The 10,875-nt window shown below is 46.6% G+C and overlaps 1 non-coding gene across 1 annotated transcript; it reads left to right on the top strand.

Moving 5' to 3' along the window:
* Positions 1-7,926: 7,926 nt before the first annotated feature.
* Positions 7,927-8,052, top strand: LOC129642648 (U6atac minor spliceosomal RNA). The gene has a single exon (XR_008709898.1). It is a non-coding gene; the product is annotated as a U6atac minor spliceosomal RNA (small nuclear RNA).
* The last annotated feature ends 2,823 nt before the right edge of the window (positions 8,053-10,875 follow it).

Raw genomic sequence — 10,875 nt, forward strand, 5'->3', positions numbered from 1 at the left:
GTCTGTGTCTTTTGGTTGAAGCATTTAACCCGTTTACATTTAAAGTAATTATTGATATATGCGTTCCTACTGGCATTTTCTTAATTGCTTTGGGTTTATTTCTGTAGGTCTTTTCCTTCTCTTACGTTTTCTGCCTGCAGGAGTTCCTTCAGCATTTGTTGTAAAGCTGGCTTGGTGGTGCTGAATTCTCTTAACTTTTGCTTGTCTGTAAAGCTTTTCACTTTTCCATCAATTTTGAATGAAATCCGGGTAGAGTAATCTTGGTTGTAGATTTTTCCCTTTCAGCACTTTGAATATATCCTGCCGTTCCCTTCTGGCCTGCAGAGATTCTGCTGACAGCTGAGCTGTTACTCATACAGGGTTTCCCTTTCATGTTGCTTGTTTCTGCATAGTCTTCTGGATGCGCTAGATGCCATGGGATTGCCCACTTCAAAAGGGTTTTGCGAATGGTGATAGGTTATGTGAATTTCACCTCAGCTGAAAACACAGCATTGCCTGCCACTGCAGGAGACTCAGGTTCATTCCCTGGGTCGGGAAGATCCCCTGCATGAGGAAACGGCAGCCCACTCCAGTATTCTTGCTTGGAGAATGCCAGGGACAGAGGAGCTTGGTGGGCTACAGTCCATGGGGTCGCAAAGAGTCAGACACGACTGAGCATACAGCACACACACACAAAACAGTGAACTGGTAACACCAGGGTCTTACACCTTCTCAAAGGATCTCGGCCCCTCGGAAAGGGCAATGAGTCATTCCTACTTGGTGGACAGCAACCTAGAACTCGCTTTCTTCTAACAAAATGGCATGTAGAAGCTCCATGTGTTCATGGACACAGGCCCAGAGAGGGTCGGGAGCCTGCTTGAGGTCACACAGCAAGGCTCGGCTGTGGACTGGGGCTCCTGGGCGAGCTTGAATGAGGCACAGACCCAGTTCCCCATCTGTTGAATGGCTGGCAGGAAGTGGGTGAGGGGTCCCCTGCCTGCATGCCCCCAGGGGGCAGCACTGGGTATAGGGGACATGTGCAGTCCTGGTGCCCTGGGGACTGCTCCAGCCTGTCTTTGGGCCTCAGTTTCCCCATGTGTACAGCGGGGCTATAAGGTTCAGGCAGGTGCTGGGCCACCCACATGAGCTAAGTTCCCCTGAGTTTGGAGAGTCAGCCTGAGTCCTTGGTGGCCCTGACTTGATCCTTGTAGCCAGGACAGGCCGCTCGGTGGGTACCACAGGCACTACCTGAGATCAGAGTCCCCAGCGACTCTGCCCACCCTCCACCCATCAGGGGCTGAGAGGGCACAACCAGGCAATCTGGGAGCAGTCAGAACCTGAGCCCTTTCTAGGACGAACCCAAGCCTCGGTTTCTACATCTGTCCTGCTCAGGCTGAATGAGAATCCCCCATACAGGATAACAGGTGTTTGGGGGCAGCTCTGTGCTGAGAGAGGGCCTGATCCTTCCCATCCCCAGGTCTGTACCGCTCACCTATCTCTGTGGCCTTGGACCTGCCCTATTCGAAGGTACCCAAGCATTTACTTATGACCTGTGGGTGCCTCCTGGTGGTCACGACTGGCAGAGCCTGTGGGAGTGTCCACAGGCTTGAAACTCAGCTCAGCACTGCCCTGGACCCGGGGGACACAGCAAGGATAAACCACACAGGGGATCCTTCCCTTCGGGGGCTTCTAGGCAGACTGGGGACACAGGAAATGTCAGACAAAGAACTTTTGTTTGTAGGAACAAGCTGGCGTGGCTGGGGGAAGTTGAGATTTGAGTTAAGCTAGGTCAGGAAAGAGGAGGCCGAGAGACAGGTATACAAGGCAGAGGGAACAGCAAGTGCACGGGCTCCGAGGTGGAGACAAACTGGGGCAGAGATGCGGGGATGGGAAGAACACAGGGGAGGAGGGCAAGAGTGGAAATCTAGATGGAATGGGGCCAGACACTCAGGCCAAGAGGGGCAGTCTTACTCTGAGGACCCTGGGGAGCCATGGCAGGATTTTGAGCAAGGGTGAGACATGATCTCAATTACAGTCTTTATTGAGAGTGATCTTAGGGGACGCCCCTGGTGGTGCAGTGGATAAGTATCCGCCTGCCAGTGCAGAGGATGTGGGTTCAATCCCTGGTCTGGGAAGATTCCACATGTCAAGGAGGAATGTAGCCCCTGAGCCACAACTATCGAGCCTGCTCTCTGCCTTTCTCGCAACTAGAGAAAACCTGTGAGCAGTGACGAAGACCCAGCACAACCAAAAGTAAATACTTTTTTTTTTTTTTTAAAAAAGAGTGATCCTAGGCTTGTCACAAAAACACTGGTGATAGTTTAACATGTATGCATCACTGACCAGAAGAAATAAAACTTGACAATTGCAATCGAGGTTCATGGTCCCCAGCTCAGCCCTGGACATTCCTCTCCCTGCCCCAGAAGGTGCTGTTATCTAGAATTTGGAGTTAGTCTTTCTCTTGTGTGTGTGTGTGTTAGTTGCTCAGTTGTGTATGACTCCTTGCGACCCCATGGACTGTAGTCTGCCATGCTCCTCTGTCCACGGGATTTCCCAGGCAAGAATACTGAAGTAGGTTGCCATTCCCATTCCATTCCCTTCTCCAGGGGCTCTTCCTGACCCAGGGATCCAACCCGGGTCTCCCGAATTGGAGGCAGATTCTTTACCATCTGAGCCAAGGAAGCCCCAGTCTTTCCCTTATGTGATTTTGCATTTTATTATATACTATGGACGTGAGCCTGAGTGAACTCCGGGAGTTGGTGATGGACAGGGAGGCCTGGCGTGCTGCGATTCATGGGGTCGCAAAGAGTCGGACATGACTGAGCGACTGAACTGAACTGAACTGATGTGACCATAAGGGCTTCCCAGGTGGTACTTGTGCTGAAGAATCTGCCTACCAATGCAGGAGACGTGGGTTCTTTCCTTGGGTTGGGAAGATCCCCTGGAGGAGGAAATGGCAACCCACTCCAGTATTCTGGCCTGGAGAATCCCACGAACAGAAGAGCCTGGCAGGCTACAGTCCACGGGGTCGCAGAGAGCCGAACGTGACTGAGCACGTGAACCAGTAAACCATGTGGCTATGAATGTTGTAGGGCTGTTCTATGCGATTTTAAACTTTGTATGAATGGGGGTGGGGGCGGGAACACATCTTCCTGCGGTTTGCTCATCTCATCAACAACGTTGACAGATTTCTAGTTGTTAGTATTTTCCATTGGTTTTTAAGCGTTGAAAAGCTGAGGAACAGCACGTGTACACAAAGTGTTTAAAGTGCATGTCTCAGTGCACGTGAGCTGCATGCCCATGAGCGGCACCCAGCTGACTATGTAGAAATCGATCTCCCGTCATTCCAGAAGGTCCCGTCCGGGCAGTAGCCTCCTGGCCCCAGCAGCTGCTGCTTTCGCGTGTGGGGTGACTCTCTGATGTTATGGGTGGGCTCCCGTGGCTTTGTCACTGCTGTGACTTTTCCATCGCGTGGCTCATCCACGCCTTGTGTTTCTAGTCTGAAGCTCTCGTGTGTCAGGCTGCTGTGAACTTTGGAGCCCCTGTCTTTTCATGATGTGTGTGCTCAGTTGTCTGGGGTGAGTGCCCAGGGGTGGAATGGCAGAATCCCAGGCTGGGCAAACGGTCAACTTTGGTAAGACTACTGGGTGGAGCTGAGAGATGTGTTAGCATTCCCAGCCCTGGGCCGTTCACTGAGTGAGCAGAATATTCGCGTGCATGAATTGACAAGTGCTCTGCCACCACCCCACCTGTTCCCATTTGGTTGTTTTCCACTGTTAGCTCTTACAGAGCCATGGTGAGTGTTCTTAGACTGTTTGCGCTTGTGTGAGGGGTATAGGGGGGCCTGCGATGGAATTTGGGCCTGGGCCAGGGGAAAACAATGGCATCGTTACTTTAAGTTAATTAAAATTAATAAAAATTCAGCTTCCCAGATGGCTCAGTGGTAAAGAATCAGCTTGCCAAGCAGGAGACGTGGGTTATATCCCTGGCTCAGGATGATACCCTGGAGGAGGAAATGGCAACCTGCTCCAGTATTCTTGCCTGAAAAATCCCATGGACAGAGGAGCCTCGAGGGCTATAGTGCATGTGGTCGCAAAGAGTCAGACACCACTGCACTCAGTGACTGAGCACGCAATTAAAATTCAGCATTTCTGAGCCAGGGCTACGAAATCTCAACGGTCTGGGGGGTATTGATTTCTGGCCCTTCTTCCCTGCTGTGAGCTCTGCCAGAGAAGGCCATTAACACACCTTTCCTTTTGTGATTCAAGAAGCAAAGAACCTCCAAGGACCTCCAAGACGAGCACTTTCTGCTGTGTGTGTTTAGATGCCCAGTCGTGTCTGACTCTTTGTGACCCCCATGGACTGCAGCTCGCCAGCCTCCTCTGTTCTTGGGGATTCTCCAGGCAAGAATTACTGGAGTGGGTTGCCGTGCCCTCCTCCAGGGGAGCTTCCTGACCCAGGGATGGAACCCATCTCTCTTCTGTGTGGAGACTTATCTCTTATGCCTGTGCTGGCAGGTGGATTCTTTCCCACTAGCGCCACCTGGGAAGCACTTTCTGATGCTTGATGGTGAATGGGACGCCTTTGTGAAGGGGAAGTAGCTTCTGACTATTCCTACACCTGTTCCTGTTAGAAATGTCTGCTATATTTAAGCATTCCTTTCCTAAATTTACTGATGTGGTTCAGTTTGGTGGTGGGATGAGTTATGTGGCTCAATTAAACTCTGTGGAAAGATATTTTCCTAAGAGTAAACCCTGCTTGGTCATGTTGTAATATTGACCACCACTCAGTTCTGATTGCTAATATTCTGTTTTCTGAATGTTGAGCTTTAAGCCAACTTTTTCACTCTCCTCTTTCACTTTCATCAAGAGGCTTTTTAGTTCCTCTTCACTTTCTGCCATGAGTTGTGCGTGTCATCTGCGTATCTGAGGTTATTGATATTTCTCCCGGCAATCTTGACTCCAGCTTGTGCTTCCTCCAGCCCAGCGTTTCTCATGATGTACTCTGCATAGAAGTTAAATAAGCAGGGTGACAATATACAGCCTTGACGTACTCCTTTTCCTATTTGGAACCAGTCTGTTGTTCCATGTCCAGTTCTAACTGTTGCTTCCTGACCTGCATACAGATTTCTCAAGAGGCAGGTCAGGTGGTCTGGTATTCCCATCTCTTTCACAATTTTCCACAGTTTATTGTGATCCACATAGTCAAAGGCTTTGGCATAGTCATTAAAGCAGAAATAGATGTTTTTCTGGAACTCTCTTGCCTTTTCAATGATCCAGCAGATGTTGGTAATTTGATCTCTGGTTCCTCTGCCTTTTATAAAACCAGCTTGAATGTCTGGAAGTTCATGGTTCATGTATTGCTGAAGCCTGGCCTGGAAAATTTTAAGCATTACTTTACTAGCATGTGAGATGAATGCAATTGTGTGGTAGTTTGAGCATTCTTTGGCATTGCCTTTCTTTGGGATTGGAATGAAAACAGACCATTTCCAGTCCTGTGGCCACTGCTGAGTTTTCCAAATTTGCTGGCATATTGAGTGCAGTGCTTTCACAGCATCATCTTTCAGGATTTGAAATAGCTCAACTGGTATTCCATCACCTCCACCAGCTTTGTTTGTAATGATGCTTCCTAAGGCCCACTTGACTTCACATTCCACAATATCTGGCTCTAGGTGAGTGATCACACCATTGTGATTATCTGGGTTGTGAAGATCTTTTTTGTACAGTTCTGTGTATTCTTGCCACCTCTTCTTAATATCTTCTGCTTCTGTTAGGTCCATACTGCCAGGAGCCACCACGGGAGATCCCACCCATGACAAAGGTCATGCAGAGAAGACCTGACAGGCAAAGGCAGATCAGGACTCGAGGGATTCCCTGGACCTGCTCGAGCATCTGCCCCGAAACCAAAATCTGTCTGTCTACTGTCTACTATATTATGCCTTTCAACCACTCTTCTGATATTAGCAGGGGGCTGTCCCCGACCACCTTTCTCTGGAGAAAATCAACTTAGGGCTCTAAGTTGATAAGTCTCCTGGGCATAAAAGGAATATTTATATTCTAACCCCTCTGTTGGCATTCTAGCTTGCTTGACAGGTTTTTCCTTACTCTTACAACTAACGCACATGATTGTTCACAACTTCCCAACCATGAAAGGCACGGGAAGCCTAAACATTCTAAAAGTCCTAATGGGCATAGAGCCCTTTAAGGGGTGAAGAATTATTAAAATAGTACTGGTAAAGGGCTTCATTATTGGGCCAATGCTTGCTGCCAAGTTCCCATATCCCTTATCCATTGTGCACCTGGGAGTGCATTAGTTAATGTAGTTGGAATGTAAGAAAAACAAGTAGTAGCCTTGGTATTAACCACATCAGACCTTTGAGCTAATAAGTTCTTTCTTTGTTGTGACCCACTGCACCTTTGCTCCGTGAGAATGTAACAATGTTTAGTACTTTCTGAGGCTGATACAGATTAAAAATATAAAGAAAAAACACTTCAAGGGAAAACAAGTTTTCTGGTTGATCAACCTTTATCAAAAAAGGGTCATAAAATGTCAACAGGCCTCCAGGCCAAAAGATAATATACATAACATAAGACCCTTGTTTATGGAAAGGCATATAGGAAAAAATCCTGGTTTCGATAAGGACAAAACTGCTGGAGTGTTTGGGCTGACACTACATGACCTTACATCTTTCATTTCCCTCTATGTACAAGTCAGGGTATAAAAGCTCCTTTTGAAAATAAAGTTATGGGACTCGCTCACCGAAGCTTGGCCTCCCCATGTCATTCACTAGCCAATGCCGTTCATCTTGAGGGTATCCCTGGACTCTGCTGAAGCTGGTCCCCAGCACCATACCATTTCTGTCCTTTATTGTGCCCATCTTTGCATGAAATGTTCCCTTGGTATCTCTAAATTTTCTTGAAGAGATCTCTAGTCTTTCCCATTCTATTGTTTTCCTCTATTTCTTTGCATTGATCGCTGAGGAAGGCTTTCTTATCTCTCCTTGCTATTCTTTGGAACTCTGAATTCATGGGAAATAGATGGGGAAACAGTGGAAACAGTGTCAGACTTTATTTTGGGGGGCTCCAAAATCACTGCAGATGGTGACTGCAGCCATGAAATTAAAAGACGCTTACTCCTTGGAAGGAAACTTATGACCAATCTAGATAGCATATTATAAATCAAAGATATTACTTTGCCAACAAAGGTCTGTCTAGTCAAGGCTATGGTTTTTCCTGTGGTCATGTATGGATGTGAGTTGGACTGTGAAGAAAGCTGAGCGCCAAAGAATTGATGCTCTTGAACTGTGGAGTTGGAGAAGACTCTTGTGAGTCCCTTGGACTGAAAAGAAATCCAACCAGTCCATTCTAAAGGAGACCAGTCCTGGGTGTTCACTGGAAGGACTGATGCTGAGGCTGAAACTCCAGTACTTTGGCCACCTCATGCAAAGAGTTGACTCATTGGAAAAGACCCTGATCCTGGGAGGGATTGGGGGCCGGAGGAGAAGGGGATGACAGAGGATGAGATGGCTGGATGGCATCACCGACTCAATGCACATGAGTTTGGGTGAACTCCGGGAGTTGGTGATGGACAGGGAGGCCTGGTGTGCTGTGATTCATGGGGTCGCAAAGAGTCGGACACGACTGAGCAACTGAACTGAACTGAATTGAATATTCTGTTTGGAAGCTCTAAACTAAGGCTCGTTTACAGTTGCCTTTTTTTCCCTATCTTTAACTTGTTTTAGTATTCAAGTGCTGGCTCCTTCAAAGAATGAATTCGGGAGCTTTCCACCATTTTGATTGCCTGGAATTAGAGTCATCTGATTTTAATGCATTAAATTGGGGGGATTATAATATTATACTTGTAATGTTCCTTTAAAAAATGTACAATTTAACAGAATTATGAGGCAAACATCTGTGTCATGACCACCCACTTGAGACATAGAATATGGTGTTGTATGAAAGGAGAGAAGGTTAGCACTCCCTTTAACAAGGATGGAAGAAGCCCTTGGGCCTGACAACATCCATATCATTAAGGCATTGCCTCCTGCTTCATGGCATCTAACCACTTTTTTATTGGACCTAATTAAACTTAAAAGTTTTTGCACAGCAAAAGAGAAGGAAATGGCAACCTACTCCAGTACTTTTGCCTGGAAAATCCCATGGACGGAGGAGCCTGGTGGGCTGCCGTCTACGGGGTCACACAGAGTCAGACACAACTGACGCGACTTAAGCAAACTTAAAAGTTTTTGCACAGCAAAGGAAACCATAAACAAGATGAAAAGACAACCCCCAGAATGGGAGAAAATACTTGCAAATGAAACAACTGACAAAGGATTAATTTCCAAAATATATAAGCAGCTCATGCAGTTCAATATCAGAAAAACAAACAACCCAATCAAAGTGGGTAGAAGATCTAAACAGATTTTTCTCCAAAGAAGACATACAGATGGCTAATAAGCACATGAAAAAATGCTTAGCATCACTTATTATTCAATTCAGTTCAGTTCAGTTCTGTCACTCAGTCGTGTCCGACTCTTTATGACCCCATGAATCGCAGCACGCCAGGCCTCCCTGTCCATCACCATCTCCCGGAGTTCACTCAGACTCATGTCCATCGAGTCAGTGATGCCATCCAGCCATCTCATCCTCTGTCATCCCCTTCTCCTCCTGCCCCCAATCCCTCCCAGCATCAGAGTCTTTTCCAATGAGTCAACTCTTTGCGTGAGGTGGCCAAAGTACTGGAGTTTCAGCTTTAGCATCATTCCTTCCAAAGAAAGCCCAGGGCTGATCTCCTTCAGAATGGATTGGTTGGATCTCCTTGCAGTCCAAGGGACTCTCAAGAGTCTTCTCCAACACCACAGTTCAAAAGCATCAATTCTTCGGCGCTCAGCCTTCTTCACAGTCCAACTCTCACGTCCATACATGACCACAGGAAAAACCATAGCCTTGACTAGATGGACCTTTGTTGGCAAAGTAATGTCTCTGCTTCTGAATATGCTATCTAGGTTGGTCATAACTTTCCTTCCAAGGAGTAAGCATCTTTTAATTTCATGGCTGCACTCACCATCTGCAGTGATTTTGGAGCCCCAAAAAATAAAGTCTGACACTGTTTCCACTGTTTCCCCATCTAGTTCCCATGAAGTGATGGGACCAGATGCCATGATCTTCGTTTTGTGAATGTTGAGCTTTAAGCCAACTTTTTCACTCTCCTCTTTCACTTGCATCAAGAGGCTTTTTAGTTCCTCTTCACTTTCTGCCATAAGGGTGGTGTCATCGGCATATCTGAGGTTATTGATATTTCTCCCAGCAATCTTGATTCCAGCTTGTGCTTCTTCCAGTCCAGCATTTCTTATGATGTACTCTGCATATAAGTTAAATAAGCAGGGTGACAATATACAGCCTTGACGTACCCCTTTTCCTATTTGGAACCAGTCTGTTGTTTCATGTCCAGTTCTAACTGTTGCTTCCTGACAGATTTCTCAAGAGGCAGGTCAGGTGGTCTGGTATTCCCATCTCTTTCAGAATTTTCCACAGTTTATTGTGATCCACACAGTCAAAGGCTTTGGCATAGTAAATGCAAATGAAAACTACAATAAGGTATCACCTCACACCAGTCAGAATAGCCATCATCAAAAATCTATAAACAATAAATGCTGGAGAGGATGTGGGGAAAAGGGAACCCTCTTGCACTGTTGGTGGGAATGTAAATTGATACAGCCACTATGGAGAATAGTATGGAGATTTCTTTAAAAACTAAAAGTAAAACGGCCACATGATCCAACAGTCCCACAACTGAGCAAACTCCAAGAAAAGCACCACTGAAAAAGCCCAGTGTTCATTGCAGCACTATTTACTGCAGCTGGGACAGGAAGCAACCTAGATGCCTGTCTACGGATGAACGGATAAAGAAGTCATGGTGCATACACACAACGGAATATTACTCAGCCATAAAAAGGAATGAGTTTGAGTCAGTCTGAGTGAGGTGGATGAACCCAGAGCCTGTTATTATGGAGTGAAGTAAATCAGAAAGAGAATAAATAAATATTGTATATTAATGCATATATATGGAATCTAGAAAAAATAGTACTGATGAACCTATTTGCAGGGTAGGAATAGAGACTCAGATAGAGAAGAGATGATTGACACAGTGGGGACAGGAGAGGGTGGGACAAACTGAGAGAGTAGCGTTGACATATATATATTACCATATGTAAAATAGAGAGCTAATGGGAAGTTGCTGTACAACACAGGGAGCGCAGCCTGGGGCTCTGTGACAACCTGGAGGTGTGAAAGGTGGCAGGGAGATCCAAGAGGGAGGGGACGTATGTATACCTATGGCTGATTCATGTTGATGGATGGCAGAAACCAATGCAACGTTGTAAAGCAATTATCCTCCAATTAAAAATAAATTAAAAAAAAGAAATAGAATACGGCCAGCATCCCAACCCACACCCTCTGGTCCTTCTCCTCTTCTCCCCACTCACCCAGGTAGCTGTGCTTAGACTTGATCTTCATCTCACTCTTTAGAGGTTTTCCTTGACCCTAGAAACATCCCTGAAGAATATAGTTTAGGTTAAGCCTGTTTTTAAACTTCATCCCAAAAGAATCACACGGTCTATGTTGTTTTGTGCCTGAATCACTGCTCACTGAGTCGGTCTTGAGTGAGTGAGTGAGTGAAGTCGCTCAGTTGTGTCCGACTCTTTGCGACCCTGTCGACTGTAGCCTACCAGGCTCCTCCCTCCATGGGTTTCTCCAGGCAAGAGTACTGGAGTGCATTGCCATTTCCTTCTTCAGGGGATCTTCCTGACCCAGGGACTGAACCCAGGTCTCCCGCATTCCAGGCAGACGCTTTAACCTCTGAGCCACCAGGGAAGCCCGAGTAGGTCTTAGTGCCCAG

The sequence above is a fragment of the Bubalus kerabau genome, chromosome 1 (genome assembly GCF_029407905.1).
Source record: "Bubalus kerabau isolate K-KA32 ecotype Philippines breed swamp buffalo chromosome 1, PCC_UOA_SB_1v2, whole genome shotgun sequence".
Lineage (NCBI taxonomy): Eukaryota > Metazoa > Chordata > Mammalia > Artiodactyla > Bovidae > Bubalus > Bubalus kerabau.